The 24,341-nt window shown below is 41.4% G+C and overlaps 1 protein-coding gene across 6 annotated transcripts in view; it reads left to right on the top strand.

Annotated features, from left to right (window-relative positions):
* TBL1XR1 (TBL1X/Y related 1) overlaps nucleotides 1-24,341 on the top strand; it is a 109,893-nt gene that overhangs the window by 3,419 nt on the left and 82,133 nt on the right. For 2 of the 6 annotated variants that reach the window (XM_083868814.1, XM_083868812.1), the window contains exon 1: nucleotides 14,732-15,087. The exons of the other annotated variants lie outside the window; for them this stretch is intronic. The gene's annotated coding sequence lies outside the window, so the exon portion shown is untranslated. Of the gene's footprint in view, nucleotides 1-14,731; nucleotides 15,088-24,341 lie in introns of those variants that run through there. 6 annotated transcript variants of the gene reach the window in all.

Raw genomic sequence — 24,341 nt, 5'->3', positions numbered from 1 at the left:
TCAAGTTTGGTAGTGGCAGTAAAGACCCACATCCTACAAGGATGTAATGGTGCAGAAGTCAGGAAGTCCTGTAAAACACACAGCTTTGTGAACATCAGCGCTCTCGTTCAGCTGAATGAGCTCTGCAGCTGTCTGTGGAGCTGCTCCCACAAGTTGGGTGTGTTTTCTATTAGCAGTGGGCAGCAGGATGTGAATCTTTCATTACACTGATGCTGTTTCGGTACAACAGCACTGTAAAGTGTTTTGGGAAGGCTGTGGAAGGTGTGACACCTTTTCATCACTATTCCTCTGCTCATTGGGAGTCCCAGGTGATAGTCACCCCTCCAGTTTTTGCTTGCTTTGGCTGTCTCTTCTGTCCCCCTGGCCCCACAGCTGCTGAGGATGGTGGTGCCCCTGTGAATTCTGACACCTTGCTAGTGAGGACACTGCTGGCAAATGGAGGGGAGACAGACACAAACCTCCTGCCAGCTCTTCCCCATCCCAACTGGGGTAGGGTGGTGGTGAAGTGGTCTGGTCTGTGCTTTGGAGAGGAGGGCAAGGACAGGGTGTGCTGCAGGTCAGTGTTGTGTCGGTACTGAAATATTGTGATGCTGAGCTGTATTATACCCAAGTGTGATTCATTCATAATCTAATTCACGTTGTTCCTATTGAGTGGTGTGATGCTGGTCTGTGTGCTGGCCATCCTCACTGGGTGTGTGTTTGCACATGTGTGCACCCAGAGTTCAGGGTGTAATAATGACTGTATTTAATGCCCTAAAACATCAGCTCATGCAAGTAGCTGCAGGTTGGGAGAGAAGTGAAAGTGTTGTGTGTGCACACTCTGTAATTATGCATGTTTGGCTCCTGCAAAAAGTAGCCGCTCTGAGAACATACTCATTGCATGCTCATTTTTAAATACAAATTTAAGTGTTTGTGTTAGGTGAAGAAGTGTCAGTAGCTTCCCATTAAGAACTATGATTGACAGCTCTTCTCTATTTTTGAGTTGCATCACTGCATTAATGTAGTAGCTTCAAATTAACAGGTGATGAAGAAGCCATTTCTGTGTTCCTTCTGTTGATTTAGCTACCCCTGTCCCAAATATGCTCAGTTTTTTAAGTACTAAAGTATGAAGTTAGATGATCTTAATTTCTGTAAAGTCACTTAATGACAAGCGACTTTACTAGAAAAAGGTTCATCCAGTGATCCCGAGCAGAGTAGATGGAGACTGCTTTATTCATTTCATAATTGGTTTCTTCTGAGATAAAGTGTGACAATGAAATGAGGAATAAGGAGTATCTTTTGATATGAAATTGTAGGGGAATATATTGGCTTTCCTTTAATTCTGCAAAATTGAATTAGCTAACTGGAGGTAAGAAGCAGTAAAAATGAGGCAGCATAGCTGTCACTTTCAGAGAGATGATTGCTTGAGTGAAAAGGTTTGGAAATCTGGTCTGGAAATTGCCAATTTGTATGAAAACTGGTGAACTTTAGGATTCCGTCTTGTGGTATCTAATCCAAGATGAGAAGGCCCTTTCCTTCCTTCTCGTAAAACAAGGCTGAACTTGTTTATACAAAATGCCCTGGAGTCTTAGTGGCCTTGTTTGAGCTCAGGTTAAATGTTCCTTTGATTCTGAAGGATCTACAGAGGTGTAACTCAGCTTACATTCTGAAACTTTTGTCTTTAATACCTCACCACTTACCTTTCTGAGACATCCTTTAGGCTGAACTTTTTATATTGATTAGGAGCCTTAAAAATAATTCTGCCTTGATAAGAAGTAAGTGGTCTTTCCAAGCTGGAGGTTATGTAATTGTAGGGGAAAATGCTGTTGGGTTGGGTGTGTAGGATTTTGATGGCTTGGCTAGCCAAGGAGTGAAATTGCTGGTGTTGCAGCTCACCCCTGCTTGCTTCTGGGATGGGCTGATTGCAGGGAAGACTTCTGAGTGTATTTCCTTAGCTGTAGAAATAGTAATCAGAAAGTCTAGTGAATTGGTGTAGCTTTCTGAAGAACTGACTGAAAGAAGCTCCTAAGTGATGAGGGGGAGCGTTATGGAATTGACTTGGCCAATATATGCAACATCTTTCAAAGAGTCTCCTTTTACTTTGGATGTGATTGTGCATGGCCAAACTCAGTGCTAAGTGGAGATACTGAGGTCCTGTGGAACATGAGTGTTAGCTGGAATGCCAGAAGTGACATCCCTAGGTATGCTATCAGCCTAACAGGCCATTTTTTGAGGATGAGTAATGCAGGCAGGTTGGGTGTCAACTTGGCTGTGTGGTTCAGTCCTGCCCGTGGCCGTTCCTGGTGCTCTGTGTATCCTGCTTGTCTCCAGGAGCTGGAGGTGTGCTGGCAGTGGGGATCTGCTTCCTGGACTTGTGCTGTGGTTGTGCTTGGTGCAAGCATGGCTCCTCTTAAGAAGAGTATAAGCTGGCATCTGCATCTCTAAAGTAAGATATTAATAGTCTTATTTTCAAAGATGCTGAGTCCCTGCAGTTGCATGTGAAGTTGGCAGTCTCTGTGTGTGCTTAGCATTTCTAAAAATCAACTCTTGTGTGTGGTTTGCCGGCTTCTGCAAACTCCCGTGAGGGTGTAGTTTCTGTTCCTGGGAGCAGTATTAGTAAAAGGCTATGTTGTGTGCTCTGACTTTGTGTTTATTGTTGTAGTTCTGAAGTCTCCGTGTTGCAGAGGAGCAATCTTGCTTACTAGTAATGTCTAGCAGTAAAAAATCAGAATCATCCAGAGAAAACAGTTGTGTGGGTTTTTTTGTTTTATGATGTGAGTCTCTGTTCAATCTCTGTTCAATGTCAGCGTGTTACAGACACTCTCTATAACCATGTGCCATATGCAGACACGCTGGGTGTCATTTTGGATCATTGGAGGTGCCTTGCTGGAAGTTTTGGCTGGTGGGGTGTGAGTAGCAGACCTTCCCTTCCACTTCTATGGGGCAATAGTTTTGCCACCAGGGCAGGCGAGCAGCTGTCCCTGCAGTAAAGCTGGTGCTCCTTTTAACCTGTTGGGTGTTTGGGGAATGATTCAGTCTCTTCTCTGGCTGCACACAGAGCTCCCTCTCACCCCACTGACGTCAGGGCGGTGGTAGGTTTTTATGAATTGGGGCTGTGAAAGTGGAAGCTTTGCTCTGTGGGCAGCTACGTGCCTGTTGGTGGCGACCAGAGAGCTGCAGAAAAGATCTCTGTGAAGGCTATTCTTGGAGCATTTTTCCAAGGTTATGAGTTAAGGGTCAAATATTTACTGTTTGTGAAAATGTAGTGCTAAACTCTGTGCCTGGTGCCAAAACCACAGAAATTGTCAAGGTCTAGAGCCCTAAATAGAACTCGTCCTAAAAGTCCCGTCCATTTGACATGAACAATGTTAAAAGTTCAGGCTCTTCACATGGGTGACTTATAGCCCAGCAAACTGAGTGGGGAGTCGTGGATGGCGAGCACATGTGAGGCAGATTTCAGTCCCCTGATGGTTCCCTAAAAGTCCCAGGCAAAGAGGAGACAGTTTGATTTCCTGGAATAAGTTGCCCAGGCTGGCTGAGGAGTGGAATAACAAGTTTCATAGCTCTTTAGTGGTTTTTGGACAGACTGATTCATGCTCGAGTGTCAGCATGACTTCTGAAAATACAATTTTGCTTTGTAAAAACAGTATTAAAAAGGTGCCGTTATTTTTCATTTATTATTGATATTGGTCTAACTTACAGCCTTATTGGACAAATGAGAGTTTTTTGCCATTAATTTCAGCAGCTGAGAAGAGCTTACCTTAAAATACTGATTGATCTTAAGAGAGATGAGTGAGTCTCACCCTCCCCCACTGCTTCCTGGTCTCTCTAGCTCACAGTAAGCAGGAGAACTTTTCCTCTTTTAGGTTACGTCTAAATTTGTGGGGAAAAAATAGTTTTGATATTGCATAGACCTATGGGGGAAATAACAAGAGATCTGGGTCAAAAAAGTAGGACGTGCAAGATTTAGAAGCTGTTGAAGTGTATTTATTTGTCCTATATTAGGTTAAAGGAAGTATTGGTGCTCTCAGTTTGGCAACGTGTCCTTCAGTCTGCGGTGTGCTGTAAAGGGAAGACAACTGTTAAACAATGATTCACCACTAATTTTTGTATGGATGTCCACATTCTTCTCTAGTGCAGAAATTTCTGCTTGTGTATCAACACACACTTTCCTAAATACAGACTCTTGGAGATAAATTTTAATTGGGAAGCGCTTTGTAAAAATACAGATTTTTTTTGCCATGATGATGTTTGTGCTGTTGTAATGTATTTACTTTGGGGTTACCTTTGTTCAGATTTTATATTTTTTAATGTACTTATAAAGAAAAGTTAGCATGAATGTGGATGGAGGAAAATGAGAGATGGTGTTGTCAAACCATCTATTAATGCTGACATCAAATAAATTGTGCTAGAAACGTGTCTTGTGTAGCAATGGATTAGTTGTTTCCCATTGCTAGTGCAACAAATCTGGGGTTTATAGAAGTGGGATCTGTACTTGCTGAACAACATGAATGTTTTCCTGATGCTGACGTGGTACCTGATTTTCCACTTTATTTTGAATGCACAACTATATTTCACAATCTGGCGTCTTGTTTAGACTGTAAATATCTAGCATTGTGGGCATGAAAAAAGTCAGCAATATGAAACTTCAATATGTTGAGTTGTGACAAAACTTGAGCACAAATACAGTGAAACAACCTAGTAAGCAGTTTTGGCGAGCTCGATCTGATAGCAGGAACGGATATATAAATGTAGCTGATTAATAGAAACCAACTTATTTTTCTTTTTTTTTTTTTAATAACTTTTGCCTTTATTGTAAATATTTGTCACAGTTGTTTGAGTTGTAAGAAAAGTGCTTTGTATTTCTGTGAATGTCTTCCAGGGCGGATTGTGAATGGCCTTTGATTACGTTAGAAATATCAATGTTATCTTGCTGTTGGCAAAATCCATATTAGTTGGTTCTTCTGCTGTCTTCACATGCAAGGTTATTTTGATATGGATTAGTTTTTCCTAGTTCATCAAGGCCCTTAGTAAGGTTCTTTCTTACAGTACATATAATACACATTAAATACGTTCGCAATTAAGTTTTTAAGGGTCTCTTCTATTAAAATAATACAAAAAAGGCCTTTTGACCACTGGGTCATCCTGTTGAGGTGCCTGGGCACCACAGCCTTCACAGGTGTATTATTTTTTGATAAGATGGGCATTGCTTTTTTCTTAAGAAATGAGCCCTCTCTCTGTGTTGTTCTGTGGGCTGGTTGTGAAAGCACCAAATTCAATTTTCCAATCAGTCTCCTGTTGTCCCAGTGCCTGGAACACATCTGGGGTCCCATGTTAGAGAGATACTCACTGCTTGCATGTACCGAGGACTTTTAGAGATCCTGTGTGTATCGACAGAAATGGTGGGAAAAAAATTAAAAAAAAACCCAACAAGAAATATAAAGGGATGGAAAGTTTCAGAGGTATCCAGGGAAAACACAATGGATGTGTTTTGACTCGCTCTTTGACGCTACGGGTGACTTCATACGCGAGGCTCGGAGGGTATGAGAAATGCAGTGTCAGACTCCGGCTAGGAGAGCGTCCCTTACGTAGGCTGAGGTTTGTCTGTCGTGCCAGCAGCAAGGCTTGTGTGTGTTGGACACTGCTGCAGAGCTCCAGAAAGCTCCATTGATGGTGTTGGAATATGTGAAATTTCATTTGCGTGCTTAATGTGCCTCTCGCTTTCCCAGCTGTGGCCTGTAACTGCCTGCTTGCAGAAAGGAGTTTTTTTCAAGGTGAAATTAAAGAAATGCACAGGTTTTAAAAGCACATTCAGAGATCAGGTTAGTCAGATTTCATTTGTGTTAATGTTCCTGTAAATGGTGAAAGTTTGGAACTGCAATGTACTTCCGTGTGCCTGTTGCTGCCTACTTGTATTTGTTAATCTGGTGCTGCTGGGCTTACTGCTGTTCTGTGTAATTAAAATAACCCCCCAAGCTTCCCCCTGTGTGATAAAAAGACAAGTGGTACAAGATTGTGCTGCTTTTTTCTGTCTGAATTAACCCCTTCCAAGTGTCAGGGTGGCTCTGCCTTCTCTTGGCTCTGCTTCCTCGTCCATGCTGTAGTGGGAAAGGTGGGAAAGTAGCAAATAAGTGCAGGGCAGTTTGCACCATTTTATTCTTACCTCTTCCTAAGGCTTTATTTGATTTTTCTAATAATTTCCTTTTTTTTTTTTTTTTTTTTTTTTTTTTTTTTTTTTTTTTTTTTTTTTTTTTTCCCCTGGGCTTTCTCTCTCCGTTTTGTTATTTTGGACTTTTCTTTTGCGTTCTCCCCATCTGTTCTCTCATCAGTCCTCTAAATCAAATTGGTGCCTTTTTGTTTTTGTTCTCTGGGTTTTTCTCTGCTTTCTTCCTCTTTCTCAAAATGTTGGTTAAGTTTATATACAGAACTTGGTCCTGGTTCAACTCCTCTTGAACTGGAGGGGTTGAATGGGTTTGGATGATGCAGCCTGAGTCAGTGGTGGAGCAAAACCTTCTGGGGAAGTCTCATTTTCCTGTGTGTTCCCCTGGCAGTGACCAGGAGCTGAGCGAGGGACCTGCCTGCGGGTGCAATGGGTGGTTGGGATGGGCACACAGGGCAGGAAATGCAGAGGACAAATTTTGGCAGTGCTTTTAGATGATAAAAATAATCTTGGCTCTAGACATAGCATCGATCCAACTCTTGATGAAGTCAGAGGGAGGCTTTGGAGGGAGTTGGTGTGAGCATTTAGCACAGACACAAAAAGCTGAGGAAGTTGGAGGGAAAACCTCAGCACAAGGTGGGGTTGGCTTGGGGCTTTTCAAAATAAGGGGGTTTTATGCAAGAAGTTTTTATTGTGACTTAAAAATTAGCGAAAACAAAGTCAGTCATCGTGAAATCAGTGGCAGCCTTATCTTATTGTTTTTATTGTGGGTAGTGTTGACAAGTCACATGCCCCATTGTTCTGGGTGAACAAACAGGGCTTTGAGGCTGCGAGCTGGGACGTGCGCACAGGCGCCTTTGTCCTGTGTGAGCTGCGACTTTGGAGTTGAGAGGTTTGTCTTTAAAGAGTTCACATCCAGAAACTGCGTGATAAAATACTGTCCTGCTTGATATCTAAGCACCGTTTTTGTTTCAGGTCTTGTTGTCCGGAACCTAAGAAAATAAACACAGGTGACTTGATGGATCATAAACTCTCTCCTACCTCACTGCCCAACAAAACAAACCTATGGATAGCAGGCTTGTGTTCTGGCTCTGGAGTGGATGTGCTTGGGACAGAGAGAAGGCAGAATGTGCTTTTGAGAAAATCAGTAAAAGATTTTTGCTTGAAAGCCTTCCAGGTGTAAGTCCTTTACCACAAAGTTTTACCACTTGAGACAATAATAATGAACCTCATCTCTACTGAAGTCACAGTTTTTGTGGATCACCTCTAAATTACTCATGCCATTTATAAATCCCTGTAATCAGGATATGTGTAGTGTAACTAAGATGGATGCAGTAGAGGCTGGCTGCAGGAGCAGACTTGGCACGTGTGGGCTGTGGATGTAGTCATCCAGCCGTATCTGGGGGAGAATTCCATTGAAATTGCTGTGAGTTTTCCTTAAGGAAGAGCGGAAAGATTAGTCTTCCCTGCCTACAGTGAATTTTATTATGTTGTTGTTTTTGGTACATCTTAACAATGCCTGTGTAGTTCATTGTCTGGCCCAGTATTTTTGATTTGTAGAATAAATGTGGTGGATTTTTTTTTTTTAATCAGCTTATAGTCTTGCTTTTTCCTCTTTGGCAACTGGTGTTTGCATTGTGTTTCATACCTCTACAGGACTGTTCACCAAAATGATCTTGAGCTGTCAGAGCTCCACAGTAGATATTAGTAAGCTGCTTTTATATGTAATGGCACGGAAGGTGGTAGAAACTTTCAAGCTGGTAGAAATTCTCGTAGCAATCTTGACTGCGTGTCGACAGTGTCAGCTGTGTGTCCATCTGCTCTCTGGTATTAGAAAACTTCCCCAGTTTGGGTGGCTTGCAGGCAGTCTGTAAAATACTGCTTTAATTTCGATGCAGAATGAATGGCAAACTTTTGACATCCTAATGTGGGTGTAATAGAGCAATGGAATATATTCTGTGGGTTACTGCTCAAGGTTTTCAGTCTTTTTTTTTGAGCGTGACTGCAGTTTGTTTACAGTTCCCTTCATGGGAACTGCTTGATAGAGGGAATTATGGAGTTACTTACTGGTTATAAATTCTCTATACATTTCCACAGGCCTGTCTAGCTCTGTGGTGGATCCCTAGAGACACACCTCCACTCCCCACATCCAGACTTTTGCTTCTCTGAGTTGACCTAATATACAAGTGTGTAACAGATAACTGTGTTTGCTTTATTTTTCATTTACATCACTGAAGATTTTCTGTCCACATGATGATCAGGACAGAAAGCTGGTGTCAGGATTATCTGTTATTTCTGCCACCGTGTGACCTTAGCAAATGGATTAACAAATTTACCCATGCACCAGTGATTTAGTACTCAACAGGAGCTTTTTCAGACCAGTTCAGTGCCCTGAAATCTTCTGGTGAGAGGCTGTGTAGCAGTGTAAAGTGGCTTTTGTTTAATTTTTCAGTCTCTGCTTACTTGGAGTTTTCAGTTTAAGCAAGTGCTCCTTTTTTTATTTATAGCTTTTGTGTGGGTCTTTTAGTTTTCTTTTCTGTTGGACAGAACATGATCCTTCACATTGGAAATATTTTGGATATGTTGGAATTAGGCTTCTTGGTTCGTAAAGTTAGGCATGTTGGTGTCCTTAGTAACATGGAAATCCATCCTTATGTGAAGTTAAAGATGCCTGCACTTTTTCTGGATCTTGGCAGTGTTTCGGGGGTGAGGAAAGGTGGAACTTTTTTGGTGGAGCCACTTCAGGAATGGGTTTAGGAGAGTAGCTACTCAAGCAGCCACTTATCCCAGCAGTGGAGGTGGGAAAGGGTGTGGTGGGACCCTGGAACTGACCTTGTTACTGATGGAGCAGAGGCACAAAGAAGTTTGTCCTCTAGTGTGGTGTATTGAGTCCTCTGCCACGCTGAGACAGATTTATGGGTCCTAAAAACAACATCTCTGGAAGGATGTGTTAAACCCAACAGCTGTTTTGGTTGGGGTTAAAGTCCAGGTAGTTTTGCTGCACCAGTTTACAGCCTGACTCCACAAACACTGGCGTTGCTATTGTGAAGGCTGAACCATTGGAGTGAACGTAGCTTAGGTAAGGGTGGGCTGTGGATTTGTTATCTCAGCTTTGCTATCAGGCAGAATCTCCACACAGTGCAGTGGCCCAGCTGCTGGCTCAGCCACTCTGTACACACAGGCTTGTACCGACTGCTTGGGTTCACCTGTACATAAAATAGACATAAATCTTTGTCATGTGCATACAATTTCATTTGGACGAGTCTTCCTTTATAACTTCCTAAATCGTTCTTGTTTATAAGTTTAACTATAAACTAATTTACAAGCTTTTATGAAAATCTTTTTTTATGCCCTTTCCTGGGAGCCAGTGGTGTTTTCCTGGTCTGAGGACATTGATTTCTGGTGAGCTCTTCCCCTGTCAGTATGGGTGTCTCCTAAAGCACATATTGGTCCTGGCTGTCACAGCTGTGCTTGTGGCACTGATGAGCAGACATTTGCTGTTAAATTATCTTATTTTCATATGTTGTTTGGACATTTTTCATCTACTGAAAAAAATGAAATTTTAGGGAATGTTTTAATTCTGGAGAGTCTCTTCCTGTTGAGAGTAGTTGTATACATTTGAGTTTTGCTATTATAAATTGTACTTCTGTATGGTGACTTTCCTTCTTTTCACTATACTCTACCCTGAGAAGTATCTCTGGTTAATTTGAAAAGTAAGTCCTACTACCACTTTAATAAATACCTTAAACTTTGTGCAAAAATATATTTACACACACTGGCAGCAAGGGTTGAAGTTAAAAGTGGGAATTTACAGTACTCTCACATTTTTTTTGGAATGACTCCAGGAAGAAAGTGTCTCATTCCTGTTTAGTGTAATATATATCTATATATCAGCTGATATAGCTGTTGGTGTAGTCAAGCCCTAATTGTTAAAAAAAATACCACTTAAGTGTGATTCTTTGGTATATTTAGAAGAGCTGAGTGAAGCCCTTTCTTGGTTGAACCATTTTCTTGTGATCTGAGGCAGTTCATGTGTTCTTCCTAAGAAATATATTATCGCTCCATTGAAGTCAGTTCAGGTTCTCTGGAAGTAATCCAACCTTCAGGAAAGAAAAATATTAGTGTGCGTGTTGAGGGAAAGGGTTTCCCTTTATTTCGGAATTTGCTTGTCATGTGTAGCAAATAAGCCATTTTCAGACACATTAAGGCTCTGTGAAACTAATTTTCGGCGCTGACAGTTTTCTAGTCCTGGGTTAAGCAGAAAGATTTAAATTTAATGTTTCCAATATTTTTTTTTGTTTTGTTTTAAATAGAAAGGGATATGTATATTTGCTCAGTTATAATTTGAGTGGCCTGAATGTTTCAGGATAACAGAAAAATGAACCATTTGAAATGCTGAGTACAATGGTGGTTTTTTTAGCCAGTCATTTGTTTCAGTGTCTGAAATGTTTTGTTGCCAGTTTAAATGTTGGGATTTACGGAAGTAGCCTTTGCTTTGGAAGCCTTAAATATTTGCAATATGTTGTTTATTTGGTTTATGAAGTTTTGTGCCATTTGAATGCTGGTTTTTGTTTCAGCAGTGAGTTTTGGCAGAGCACATTCTAGCATATGTAGTCAGTCATAAACAAACTAGAGACCACTAATGCTTTAGTCCTGTGGCTGTATCAAAGCATATGAGGTTAAATTAAGACTGTCTGTCTGACTTTGCTTCTTTGGGCCTGTGCTCTGCTGAGACCTTCAGGATGCCCATGTTATAATTCTGCACCTTAAAGCAGTGACACTCTTTATGTTTTTGCGAGTTTAATCTTTTAATCAAGGGGGAATTTTCAGGTTTCCAGGTTGGTTTGTGGCTGAAGACCAGCACTGCACTTACAGCCCTGTGTGAGTTGGGCGCCTGTTCTGCAGAGCCAGTGGAGCTCCAGTGGTTTCTTCAGGGTTCAATGTTCTCCTGGGGGAGGGCAGGGATTTGGCAGAGGCTGCCCTTCGGTGGCCCTGTGCTCTTGGGAGTTACACAAGCCGGGTCATTGAGCAGGATTGTGGAGTCTGCAGGAGGGTGGAGGTGAGGAGCAGCCCTGGGATGAAGGACTCTCCTCTCAAGGCTGAGAGGGAGGTGTGTAGTGCCCAAGGGACACTGTCACCCCAAGGGACACTGTCACCCCAGGGGACACTGTCACCCCAAGGGCAGGACACGGGCAGGACGGTTGGGATGGCCTCTGGACAGGGTCAGCAGGAGAGGAGCTTGGAGCCTTCCCCTCAACACAGGGATTGAATAGGCTGTGCTGGAGCTGCCACCCTCCCTGGGACCTGCCCTTCATTCTCTCCTCAGCTTTAGCCACCAAACCCTTGGCATTCCTCCTACACCTGTCCAAAGCATTTCTTTCAATGTTGCTTCTGAACCAAACACTGTCTTCACCTCCCTGTCATTGCAATCATAGAGCTACAGTTCAGATTTTTTTTAAATATTTGCACATATTTCAGTCTATTTTCCTAAATAATTTATTTAACACCTTAATGACTCAAAATCTCAGCTACTTCTATTTGGAGCTATTTCTTCCTAGGGCAGAAATCAGACCTGAAATTTTTTTTTTCTAAAGTTTGTGAAGAAAAAACACTCTCTGGTAGCATTTCTGAGTTGTTGAGATTAGCTCTGAATTTCCAGATAATGTAATTTTCTTTTTTAAAAGAGGTCCCCTCCCCCCTCCCCGGCAAGGCCCTAAAGTATTCTTTGTGTGAATGTACTATATGATCTCTAATTATATGATCACATACCATTCCACAAATAGTGCAATACAATAGCATAGAATTATTTCTAGGATCTGGTAGAGGTCTATTCACTAGACTACCTTAAACCCTGAGCTTGCAAGTTGTTTTGTGTAAATTGACTCCTTCGCCTCCCAGAAGCCCTGTTTACTGTAGCTCTGCCTTAAGCCCAGGTTCAAAGCTTGTTATGGAATCAGGGTTTGGGATGTCAGCCTTGAAACTTGCCATTTAACTGCTCTTATACAGCACATGCATATTAAGTAGGATAGCAGAATAACAGTGAAATTGCTCACCTAGGTCTGCAGATGAATTACCATAATTAACTGCTTCTTCCCATGAATTGCACCTAACGAGGGCTGTGCTGTTGGCTGAAAATAAATTGCATAATGCATTGCTGTTGACTAAATTATTTACATACCTCAGAGAGGAGATGGTATAAAAAGGCTGCAGAACAAGTGCTGGACCATTATGAAAAAGAAATGGGGGGAGGGAATCAATCACAGCTAGAAGGCGGCATAGCCTGCCTTCTCCTGGGTCACCCAGGAGCTCTATGTCCTGTTTGCAACACACTCTGTGCCTCCATGGTTACATATTTATCACATTGCATTGCATAATGGATGTGTGGAGAAAGCAGAGTTAGGTCTGTGCACACAGCCTTGGGCCTGCTCTTAAAAAGAAGAGTGTGGCTGTGTAGTTATAAATTGCTAAAAATGACTTTTTTTTTTTTCCTCCCCCTCTGTGTAACTGGTCCCAAAATATATGAAGTCAAAAGCAGAATGTGGCTTTAAAAAACCCAATTATCTACCAAACTGGACAATTTTTGAGATGCTTGCTGTTCTGTGTTTACCTGAGAAGTGTCCTTTGTGACAAGTGCCTGTTGTGAGGTGGTTGAGGATTAAGCTATATCCATTATGTGTTTTTCTTAACAACTTATTTAGGCAAGAACTGTTTTAAAGGAGCTGTATTTGGATCTGCTGTCCTTTTGTTGTCTTGTGGAATGCTGTGCAGCCCTATTTATTACAACTTACTAAAAAAGATGGCTCTGCTACACAGAGATTACTTACATTAATTTACCAGAGGAGTCAGACAATAAATATATATGTGAGCTGCTCATGCACACACAGTGGTAACACCAAAATAACTGCAACAACTGAACACGGGCTCTCTCAGAGGTGGTGTTTTGTATTAGAATTTTCTGGAATAAGGCTCATCACAGCTTGTGTTTTCCATAGGTCAAACCCAATCTGGATTTGTAGATCTCAATTCCTAATTTTCTGAGGGGTTCGCTTTGGCCTGGGACTTTTTTTTTTTGCCTAATCTTGACAAAACCCTTTATAAAACTTTTTTTTTCCCCTGTGCACAGTATTGTCCATCCATCTGCCTCCATCACAGAGGTGGTGGCTCAGGATGGGTGAAGGAAACTGCAAGTGGGGTCATGGCCCTCTCAGAAACTCAGTTGTTTATGTGATCACTTTTGGTTATGATCCCAGTGGAAATGTGGTTGCAGTGGGGAAAAGCTTTGTAAAAACAACTCTGCTTAGGAAATAGTATCACAAATAATTTTTTATAAGTAGGCCAAAGCATTACGTGATAAGGTTTGTATTGAGTAGGCTCCCTTTTCTTGACATACTAGCTGGAATAGGTCAGCTTTTGTGATAACAGCAACAAGAAAAACTAGTCAGTTGTTTTTTTTGATTTTGTTGGGTTTTTTTAACCTATTAAAATTTTTCTTGAAAAGCTTTATTTCCTGTTTGAGAACATGTGCTTGAAGTTTGGCAAAGATCTGATCTTTGTGTCAGCAGGGGATATTTTTGGTTTGGTTTTGTTTTGGATTTGTTTTGTTGGTTTGGGGTTTTTTAATGTTGGTAGCGCTATTCTGTAAAACATAAATCTGACATAGGCAATCTTAGTTTTTTTTGCATTTCTAATAGACTGTTCAGGCTGGTGAACCACTTACTGTGGAGAGGTTGTGTTGTAGTATTAAAAAGCGATAAATGACAAAAACCATTAATTGGTATGCAGGCAAAAGTGTAAAGATAGCAGAACAGGCTTGGAAATAAAATACATCAATGCTATCTAACATTTGTGCTGTACCTAACAAATTATGACAAAACATTTTTAACAAACACTTTTCTCCACGATTTCAGAATGCTTTCAAACACTTCACACACAGTTCCTGCACTGTGCACTTCATAGTGATGAGTGATTAACACTGCTGCAAATAAATCCTGTCCAAAAAAAATGGCACAGAGGAAAATTTGGGCTGTGTGTGTAGGTTTGGGGTTTTTTTAATATTAGGTTTCCTATTTATATTTTTAGAGAATGATCCAAATCTAATTTATGGAAACAAATGGGAGATTTCCACAGAAAGGTTTTGAGATTTGCAGTGAACAGAAAGAGAATCTGCTCATGGTTATTACAGACCTTCAGACACACGGTGAATCTTGAAATCACTGCTGAAGGATGAGCCTTTTCTGCTGTTCTTCTGTTGTTGTTTGTCACTGAACTTTGGAGCTGTTATTTAGGAGAGAGGGATGATCAGAAAGGACAGCAAAGACCTTGGAAACACCCTGCCAGAGTCTGAAATCTGAACCGGGGTGTTGTAAAGGCATATTTCCTTTTAGAGGACTGGAAGAGACCAGGGCCATAAGAGTGTGGAGGAAGGAGAGAAGTAGCATTAACTCTGTTTCTTGCTCTTCCCTTTGGAGCACTGATTCCGTGAATGCCTCAGTTCTGTGCTTTAATGTGGTGGGAACCTCACCAGCTTCCTTGTTCTGTCTGTTAACAATCAACTGACTGAGGGTCACGAGTGTGTTACGGGGCACGGCCACCTGACGTGGCACTGCCTATTGCCTGGGACAGCGACCCAGCACTGTAATGGGGTTTAATTGTGTTTTATTGAGTGCAGCTAGAGCTGCAGTGAAAAAACTGTGCAGCAGGGAAGGGGCATAGAAAGAGGAAAGTGTGTGTGGAATTACTAAAGTTACATTAGGAGGAGAAATGATAATTTCAGAACGTGGCTTTTTGATGTGTTATATGAAGATTTTTGTGTGTTACAGAAGATTTTTAAGAGAAAGGTCATGAAGGGAATAAATGAACAAATTTTGTGCAAAGCCTTGGGGCAGTGAGAACCTGCTATGGAGCGTGAGTGGAGGGGGAAAGACTTTACATTCATCATATAATTATAGGTATGGAACAATTGTAAATTTGCAGGTGAGAAAATGCTTTGCATCAGGCTTTCCAAGTCCCAGTTGAGCAAGGATGGTATTTGTCTTGGCTAACATCTGTTCCTTTCTGGAGTAAGTGGCTTTAAAGGAAGGCATGAAACTTTAATATGATTTCTGGTTAGCTCAATCTGTCTCTTTCTTTGTATTTTCAAAACATACTTTATTTTATTAGATTCAAGAATGCAGGTTACCCATACAAGCTGCTGGCTCCTTACATAAATAATCATATGCTAAATGCAATTAGATTGAAGTTCAGCAATATTGAAATCACTTCCATAGGAAGCTGGCTGACTGCCCAGACACCTGACGTCATCTAGGAACCACACTCTTGGTCCTGGACAAATGTCTTTGGCACAGCCCTGTGAAAGTCACTGTGTAGTTGGGATCTGGGTGGAAATAAGCTCTGAAAGGCTGAATGTTTATGCCTGGTGCCTTCCCAGGCATCTCTCTCCCCTCAGACACCTTCTGGACACCTCTGAGAATCCCTGCTCTCTCCACAGGCACAGGGAGGAGAATGTCAGTCCTTAACCATTAGGAATTCTTTCATGTATAGCAAAAAGTTTCCACTCAGCCTTCCAAACCCTTGTTATGTGGTGTAATAATGTGGGAGAAGGGCTTCGTTGTGGCCAACATAATTCTTGGTAAACAGAGACGAGGAATGATGTCTCATTAAAAAATGTAGTGTGGCAATAGGAAAATCATGTTTATTACCAGTTCTAGAGTTGTATAAATAGAGATGTGAGACATCTGCTGAGCATTGCTATAGTAGAAACACTGAAATCATGTTTTTTCAAGTTAATAAATCTCAGAGCTAGGAAGGAAAGTATTGGAGTGAGGGCTAAGAGCAAGACCAGTGAAATGAGCAGGGCCAGAGCAATGATGGGAGACTTTTTCAAATGTATTTTCCCAAGGAAGTTGTTGTATAACAATGTTCAATGTTTTAGGATTTGTATCTCCTTGTGCTTGTTGAAAAGCAGGATGGACTAGACATAATTAGGAAAAGCCTTGCATCAGGCCACTAATTACACTTTTATTTAGGTGATGAGTGTGTCTTGGGCTGGTGGAAGTAAGAGCTGCATCTGCAGAGCAAGTGTCATCCCAACAGTGGGGAGCTCCCTGTGGTGTTGGGATTGGTGTAGGGGGATACCCAAATTTTACAAGGTTTTTGTCTCCCCCTCACACACCTGCAGGACTTGGCCTTGAAAGATCACTAATACTTATGATAAAGTGGGACTTGGGGTTTTATTGGTGGCCTTTTTTTGTTTGATTTTTTTTTTTTTTAATTTAGAAACAGTGATTGTATCTCAATAAAATTCTGAAAAATGAAAAACAAACCCCTCTTTATGTGCAGTGTAGTTCTGAGCCGCTCAGGAGCAGAATCATAGTTTAGATTTAAAGCCAAAAGCAAACAAGTAATTTATTGCCTGTTAAACATGAGCAAACAAAATCCCAGTATATTGAAGAATGTTTTGAATCTATTTCCAGAGGAAACAGAGACAAGAATCTCTCAAAATTGGTCACTAGTGGCCTAAACAAGGTAATAGTGTCTGCTGTGTGACAAGTGTGTGTTCTTGCAGGATCACTGGTTTTACCTATTGCAGCAGGAACAAAATAGAAGGTGCAAGTACCACAAAATGTAGTTACACAAATATATGCAGTGTTTCTCTTTATTACAACAGAAGTGGTTGAAATAAGGAGAAACTTAGAAATCACATCAGGTATACTTCAGACTTGTTTAGTGGAATTCTTATGTTTCATTTTGTTGCTCAGTTTTGGGTTTTTTTTAATACTCTAAGGTAGACTGCTGGATGTTTTTCTGCTGTATTTATGTACTGAAATTTGCCAGTTATTCAGCTGACCACCACCTCTCATCTCATGAATATGTTTTCAGGATTTTTTTTTTTAATCTTTAACCAAAAACCTATAAAATAATGCTGTGCTGTTTTCCACTCAAACGCCTCCTTATTGCTTGAGAAAAATTGGTTTTGATGGTTATATTATTACCTCAAGACCTGTCCTCTCCCTCTCCAGTGTTGACTTTCCTCAATAAAACCCCCATTCTTCATCCATTTGCAATTTAGCAACCAGTTCTCCAAACCCATTCAACTTTATCCAAGTCTGATGCCAGACCACATTCTCTGTGGTGTAGAGCATTCACCAATTTCTACATTCTGAGTGTTAGTATGATTATTTTCTCTAAGGTAATTGTTAGAAATTTTATAACAAAAATCAATTGTGAACAGCTCAGGAATAGCAGGGCAAGACTATTTTTTTTGAACCCTGAATCATTCTAGCTTGATTTTTTTTAAAAAAAAATACATTTGTACAATGTGTATTTTGGGGTGGAAAATTTGTAAGATTCTGAATATTGTCCAAACAGACCTGAAAATTTGGTGACAATCTGACTGCAGGCTGGATGTCTGCTCTCACATCCTGTGGATATTTGTGTGTGTCAATGAAATAGTTGCATTCTGTTTAATTTGAATGGTGGAAATTACTGTAGGATTTAGTGAACCAGTATGATTGCTGGAATGGGATGGCATGGGAAGATTGAGGGACTTCATTATTTATGGGCCAATTTTTATTTTGTGGTTCATTATATTGACTTGAAATTAATTCACTGTGAGGCTCCTGTAAAATTGCTTTGTGCAAAGTAGTATTTATTTTACCTTTTAATAAAACGCCCTGACTTCTACGAAAGGCATGGAAATAATTGAAATAAATTATATGCAAATAATTATTTAAATAGTGCGGAAATATCATGTGTGGCTCAATTAAAATTCCTGGACTCCCATCAGTCTTCCTAAGTGAAGTCCTCATAATAATGGTGTTTTTCAGCTGCAGTTTGTCCACGTGAAATTCAGCAGCAGCTTGGGTCAACCAGAGCAACCCTTTGCATTAGAAACATGACCAGGATTATCTTTGGAGTGAAGCCACAGTGAGGATTTTAGGAACACCTGGACAGAGCTGTTCTCTTTGCTGCCTTGATTTAAGGTCCCAGAGGTTTAAATCCATAACCCTGCTGGGGTCAGAAGCTGGTGGACTCCTCGTCAGTGCTGGGCAGGGCAGCAGCTCCACTTGCTGTGTTCAGTGGGGAGGATGCCCAAATCAGGGTGTTGAGCTACACAGCAAACTCTTACTGGGATTTTGATACACACAGGAGGAAGGAAAGTTCTTTAGGACGCTGATTTTAGGTAAGAAATTAAGCTATAACCAGATCTATCCCTCTCTTGGGTGTCTCCCGGTTTAGTTTCCTCACATTGCTGTGTTTTCTGAAGCTCAAAATAATGCCTTGTTCTCAACTGATATTAATCATCTTGCATGCATTGAAGTGTGGATCTGACTGTGACTCAGAACAATTTAAAATCAGGCTTCATGTCTTATGAAAATAAATGGCTCCCAAAGGAGAAAGGACTTCTGTTTTCATTTATTGCTTGTGATGGTGAGCTGTGCCTCAGTTTGAGACATCCCATCTTGCACTGACTTCCTCCGTGTCCCAGTTCATGCTGACAATGCCATTGGCTTTGATCCCAGCCTTTACTGGGACAAAATCTTGTAATGGTTTGGGTGGCTTGTGGACAGATCTGATAAGGGAGGGTTTCTGATGTTTCCTCAGCAGGTCAGGCAGGGATTGACAGAAATAGGACTGGCGTGTGTTTTAAGCATGGGGAGGGAAAGGTATCATTGAAGGGAAGACAGCCCATGGGAAGAATTGAATTGGCTTTGGGAACAGCCCTGGAGCAAGGAACTGCTGAAGTAAAGGCTGTGAAGATTTGATCTTTTGGGGGTTATTGCTGGAGGGTATGTGAAACATTTTGCTAGCATTAAAATAAATTGTATTTGAGTGTTTTCTAAGTGGTACCTTATCGTTACCCCACAATTGAAGGAAGTTACTTTTTGTCCTTTCGGATTGCACTGGGTGTGTCTGTTTCAGGGGTTTTTAGCCAGTTTCAGGGGGATTTTTTTTTTTTTTTTACTGGGAATGAATGGTATAGATTGGTTACTTAAGTGAGAGGCTCCGAAGTGGGGAGGGAAAGTTAAATTTTCAGCACTGTGTTTGCTCACAGTGAACTCAGCTGAGAAGAGCATTTAATGGTTTCATTGAAAACTGTCGAGAGCTACGGGAATATTTGCCTAAATTAATTCACCACATTAATTTCTAGGTGACACTGGGTAGTGTGGATATAGAGGCTACACTGTAGTTCCACATTTGGGCATGGGCTAGTGGTTTTTTTTTTTAAAAGCATGATCTTCCCCATCACAGGCATAATGGAAGATTTGGTTGCCCATTTGTCAGAATTTTAAATAATCTAAGACAGAGTTGCTTTTGTAGACAAGTCTATTTTTGGAGTATGTTCTGGGAACAGTAAGTCAGGGTGGCAGTTTTTATTTATGTTTTGGATGGTTTCTCATTGTCCTCATCCTTGTCGAGCTGGACAAAATGGTTACATTTTAAGGCAAAAAATGTAATCTGGTTTGGGAGCTAATGCATTGCATTATTCAACAGCAGCCTCCACCCAGTTAAATGTAGTATTGACAGTTGCAGTACCACGCTTCAGTGTATTGAAGATTAAAATATGTGTGTGTATTTGTGGGAGAGCATTTCTGGTGCTTTTTATTTGATACATGCAGTCATCAAAGCCCATTTGTCATTTATCTGTCTAGCTGGAGACACGTCACACCTGTGATCCTTCAGAGAACCTGTGATCAGTTATACTTTTCTGCAAGGGCAAGAGACTTTTGGCAGTCTTCCCTTAAAAAGTGGGAAACAGGCATGGACATTGGTGCTGGTTTGGAGCCTGCAGTGTGATTTTGTGTTATCCTGTATAGCTGCCGTGGAAGTTTGGCCTCCTGATCATTAGATTATTCATTTATTTTATTATTTCACTTGGGAAACTTGTTTTTTTAAAAATAAAACTAGTGAAAGCAAAAAATCTCAGGAGGCTGTGCTGAATGGCTGCAGTTATTTGAAAAAAAAATCAGAATGAAATTTACCTTCTTTTTTTTTTTCAGCAAGCAAGAACACAAGAATTAGTACTGATTAAGACCTCCTATGTCATCATCTTGTTAATTATAATTTTCAGTTATGGCTTAGGGGGAGGGGGCGTGTCAGTTTACCCAATGAATTAAGAAAAGAGTAGCAGGTGGAGAGACTCTGAATCTTCGCTGTTCAGTCCAGCAAACAAAGTGGTGTCTTTGTGTGGAGGGGACTGATTAGTTCTCCTTGCTGGTGACATCTGGTTCATCTTGTGCAGCAGCGTGTGGTTGGTTTTGGGGCAGGTGTTGGATTTGTGGTTGGACGTGTTCTTGATGGGCAGTGACTTTCTGTTGCATTTCATTGGGCTGTGTGTTCTTGGAAATGAAAAGCTCTGTATGGCAGTGGGAGATTCTGGTATTTTTTCTTTGTCCTGAGCAACATCTGTAGTCAACTGTGCAGTTTCAGAGGGCAGGTACCTGAGAACCCCAAATCTCTACATGACAGTTCATGCTTCCAGCAACAATTGCCTTGTGCGTGACCAAATGGAAAATGAGAATACTGTTTGCATTCTGTGTTTTCTTTTCTGATCTATCTTCTAGTCTGATGGGGAGCTTTAGATACTTTAGTTACCTAAACAACGTAAAAACCCCAGCAACATTGGCCCTAGGCCAGAGCTCCATCTTTGTACCAATGGGTGAATGTGCTTTTTGTAATTCTGCTTGTTACCAGGAAATCAGCAAGGGCAGGACTGAGGCCCTGCCTTTGGAGAAACAGTAATATTTGATCAGACCGGGTGTGTGCCAGATCACAGCTGCTCCTTTAGGGCTTTTTTTGTGCAAATCCAATCTGGCAACATAATTTCGTACCAGCTCATCCTTTTGCCTTGTGTGGTGGTTTGATGTGGTGTTTCATTTTCAGCCCTTGACCTGGTGTAGCCAAAGTCCTTGGTGTGGTTGCAGAGAGGATGGGTAAAGGTTTGCATCTGTAACAAAAGCCCGAAACCCTTGCAATACAAGAAACAGTATTTCCCACTGTAAGAATTTCAAATTGTTGCAATGCAGAGTAAGATGGGAAATTATCTCTGGAATAAGATGTATTTCTCCAGTGTCCTTCTCTGGCTGTTCAACCGTCAGACACTAAAGGAAAAAGCATGTTGAAGTTTATCCTGGCATTTCCACCACGGTGGACCAATCTGCTGCTGTGGATTTGATGTGTTGTTCACAAGTGGGCTGGGAGAGGTGTATTTTGCAGTCACAACCATGGACCATGTGCACTAAGTACAATTTCTTTGTGTTCTAAGCATGCTGGTAGTCTGTGGTTCAAGGCTCCTGTGGATTTATCTGCTCTTCTCTAGAACCACAAGAGCTGAAACAACTTCCAATAAACTTGAGGATAAGTACGAGGGAGTTTGCTTAGTAAAGAAACAAACTCCATGATGATTTCTAGATGTGAACATCTAACATAGGAGTATGCAGTTAACGTATTTTTAGAGAAATGAAAGTTATTTTATGTGAGTGGAAGACTCTCACATCTCCATATGATTCCCTCATTGGTTCCCCTGTTGGCAATTCACAATCTGTCCTTCAGGCTTGCACTTAATGGGCGAGTGTTTGCTGCATTTTCTGCTCCTAACTACCTCAGGTGCTTATTTGCTCTTCTCTGGCCAGTGGCACTTACAGGTATGCCTCTGGAGTGAGGAAATGAGGAGTCATTAAACTAGAGGAAACTCAAAAATAGCTTGCTTCAGGCAGTTTATTGCAAGGTTGTTTAGTGTTATTTTTTTTTCTTAATAGCAGAACAAAGCCACAACAGTACAAATGTTTTAAAGGCTGTTTCCTCACTGCTGTGACTTGTTTGTTTCTTTTTTAAAATTCTTTCCCCCCCCATGTCATATTATGAAATTTTTGGGCTGTTACCTTACCATAGCTACAGCTTTAGCAAAGATGAAAATAGTAACCTGAGTAATACCATATGCCAGGGATGGCAGCGACGCTTCCGCTGGATGGGGAGATGAAGTTCTGGCTCTCAGGTTTAGCCGTGGGATAGGTGTGGGATAGGTGATACAATGACCTCTCCTCCACGTTTTGGCCCTAAATCCAAGCTGGGCTTTGTTCCATGGGCCAGGGTGTTCAGTTGCTCTCTGCACACATGTGATGGGGAGCAGTGGCGTTATCCTATGGCAGCTCCAGGTTGTGCTGGGTGGCTGATGGCACAATGGGAAACAAACTGTGTCCAGGTAAAGAGCAGGCAGAGCCAGGGCCCCTGTGCTTGGGGAGCAGCCCTTGGCAGCACAGGAGCTGGATTCCCACATGGTGGTGTTGGGGATACTGGAAGTGAGGAGCAGTCGGTGGGAAGGGGGAGCCTGACTGCTTGGGGCTGCTAGGAAAGAGAAGGTGTCACCTCTCAGGGTAAAAGCAGGGAGTTTTTAGGCATTTGGGGTGGCAGGGTTTGAGAACAAAGGAGGTGGCAGCAAAGGCCGGGGAGGGAAGATGGCTGGAAAGTGTCAAGGCAGCAGACAGAGGTGGCAGAGGGTGAGTAGCTGGCAGAGGAGAAGCTTGTTTCAAAATGACTGGGACCATTTGGTTTATGTTAACACATTCTACTTCACAGTTTGGGAGGAGTGCAAATAAACTAGGTCAGCTCATGCAAGCCTTGTTAAGAGAAACATGAAGAAATGGCTAAGTGTAGTGAGAGAAACTATGGGAAACGTCAAAGATAAAATTGTTTGAATGATTTTATAATTTTTAAAATGATTATTTTTATTGGATGTGCAGTGTTAACTTAGTGAGGCAGCATGGATTTTATTTTCCCTGCTGCTATAGTTAATGATTATCTTGCTTCTTTTGGAGAGTGAAAAATAACAGTGGTCTAGTGTGGCTAGGGCTCTGGAAATATCTGTGACTCAGTAGGCAGCAGTTCTGTAAACAGATGTGAGGCATCTCAGAAAAGGATATAAAATTATTAAACCATAAAGCAGTGAAACCATAGAACCTTTCAGTGTGTTTACCAAAGTTCTTATAGGTTCATGCTCAAAGGAAATAAAACCACTGCTAGAGAATCTCATTAATTTATGTCTCAGTCAGCTCCAAATCTGTACCAAAAATGCATTTCCTGACTTAAAAATATGAATTTATTAGGACACTACTGCTGTGCTGTGGGTATCATGGGGAAGTTGCTCATCTAGTAAATTAATAGAGGCATGTGTGTTGAACTTCCTTACACAGCCATTCCCTTTTGCTACCCAAAGCAGGAACTGATGACTTTTTTCCTGCTGTTGCAGAATCAGGAATTGGACCAGAGGCAGATTACAGCAGTTGCGTTAGAGGAACCAGGTCTGCAGCTTCCCTGCAGGTTTCTGGTTCGTCACAGCCACCTTGTCATCCTCAGTAGAGTTCAGCCCTTGAGTGAAAATCCAATCCATTTTTCACGGTAGTGAGACGAGGTGTGGCCGTGGAATAACCGCAGCAGTCGGGGAGGATTGACAGTCCTCAGTGTCCCTCACTGTCTTTCCCCTTCTCCTGCCATGATCCGGGTGACGTGGAGCATCTTTCTTTTCCTGGCAGCAGAAATTAGTAGTGCTGACACCTTTCTTTGTACACTGGGCTCAGCATCTAATGTCCTTGAGGCAGAACAATTCCAGAAGCCTGTGCTGCTCATGAGAAAAAAACCCAAAGTGGCTTCTTTTAAAGCCTTTTCTAGAAAACTTAGTGAAGTGTCTGCATGGGTTTACAAGTCAGAACCAGCAGTGGAAGAGTTTCATTAGGCAGTCGAGTAGTCTCCAGTTTGAGTGGCAGAAACCCATTAACAGCTGAGGGAGGGGATGGGAGAGATTTGTAAATTGGGGAGCACTGTGGTGAAGGTAATTAGAGAGTGATTGCTGTTGCTCTAATGCAAAGACTAAAGGCGTCAAATGAAACTAAAAAGTGATATCCAAAATAAACACAGTTAGGTTGTTGTTTTGTTTTTTTTTTTTTTTTCCTAGAATATTGCTGCAGAACTTTTTGCCTCAGGACATGGTAATGCTAAAAGTTGATGTGAATTCAGAAAGCCATTATATATTCATGGAAGAAAAATTGACCTAGAGCTATTGAACACTCAGTTTTTGAGCTGACATGGAAAGGGAGACTTTTGAAAAGGGATTGAAAGGAGACTTGTGAATTTAGGAACAGCTCTCATAATGAGCAATGTGTGAGAAAGCATGCAGATGCTCATCAGAAAATACATCAAGTGCATCATT

Source organism: Zosterops lateralis (assembly GCF_965231275.1).
Source record: "Zosterops lateralis genome assembly, chromosome: 10".
NCBI lineage: Eukaryota > Metazoa > Chordata > Aves > Passeriformes > Zosteropidae > Zosterops > Zosterops lateralis.
Note: the sequence above shows the minus strand (reverse complement) of the source record. Positions and strands in the feature narration are given on the sequence as shown.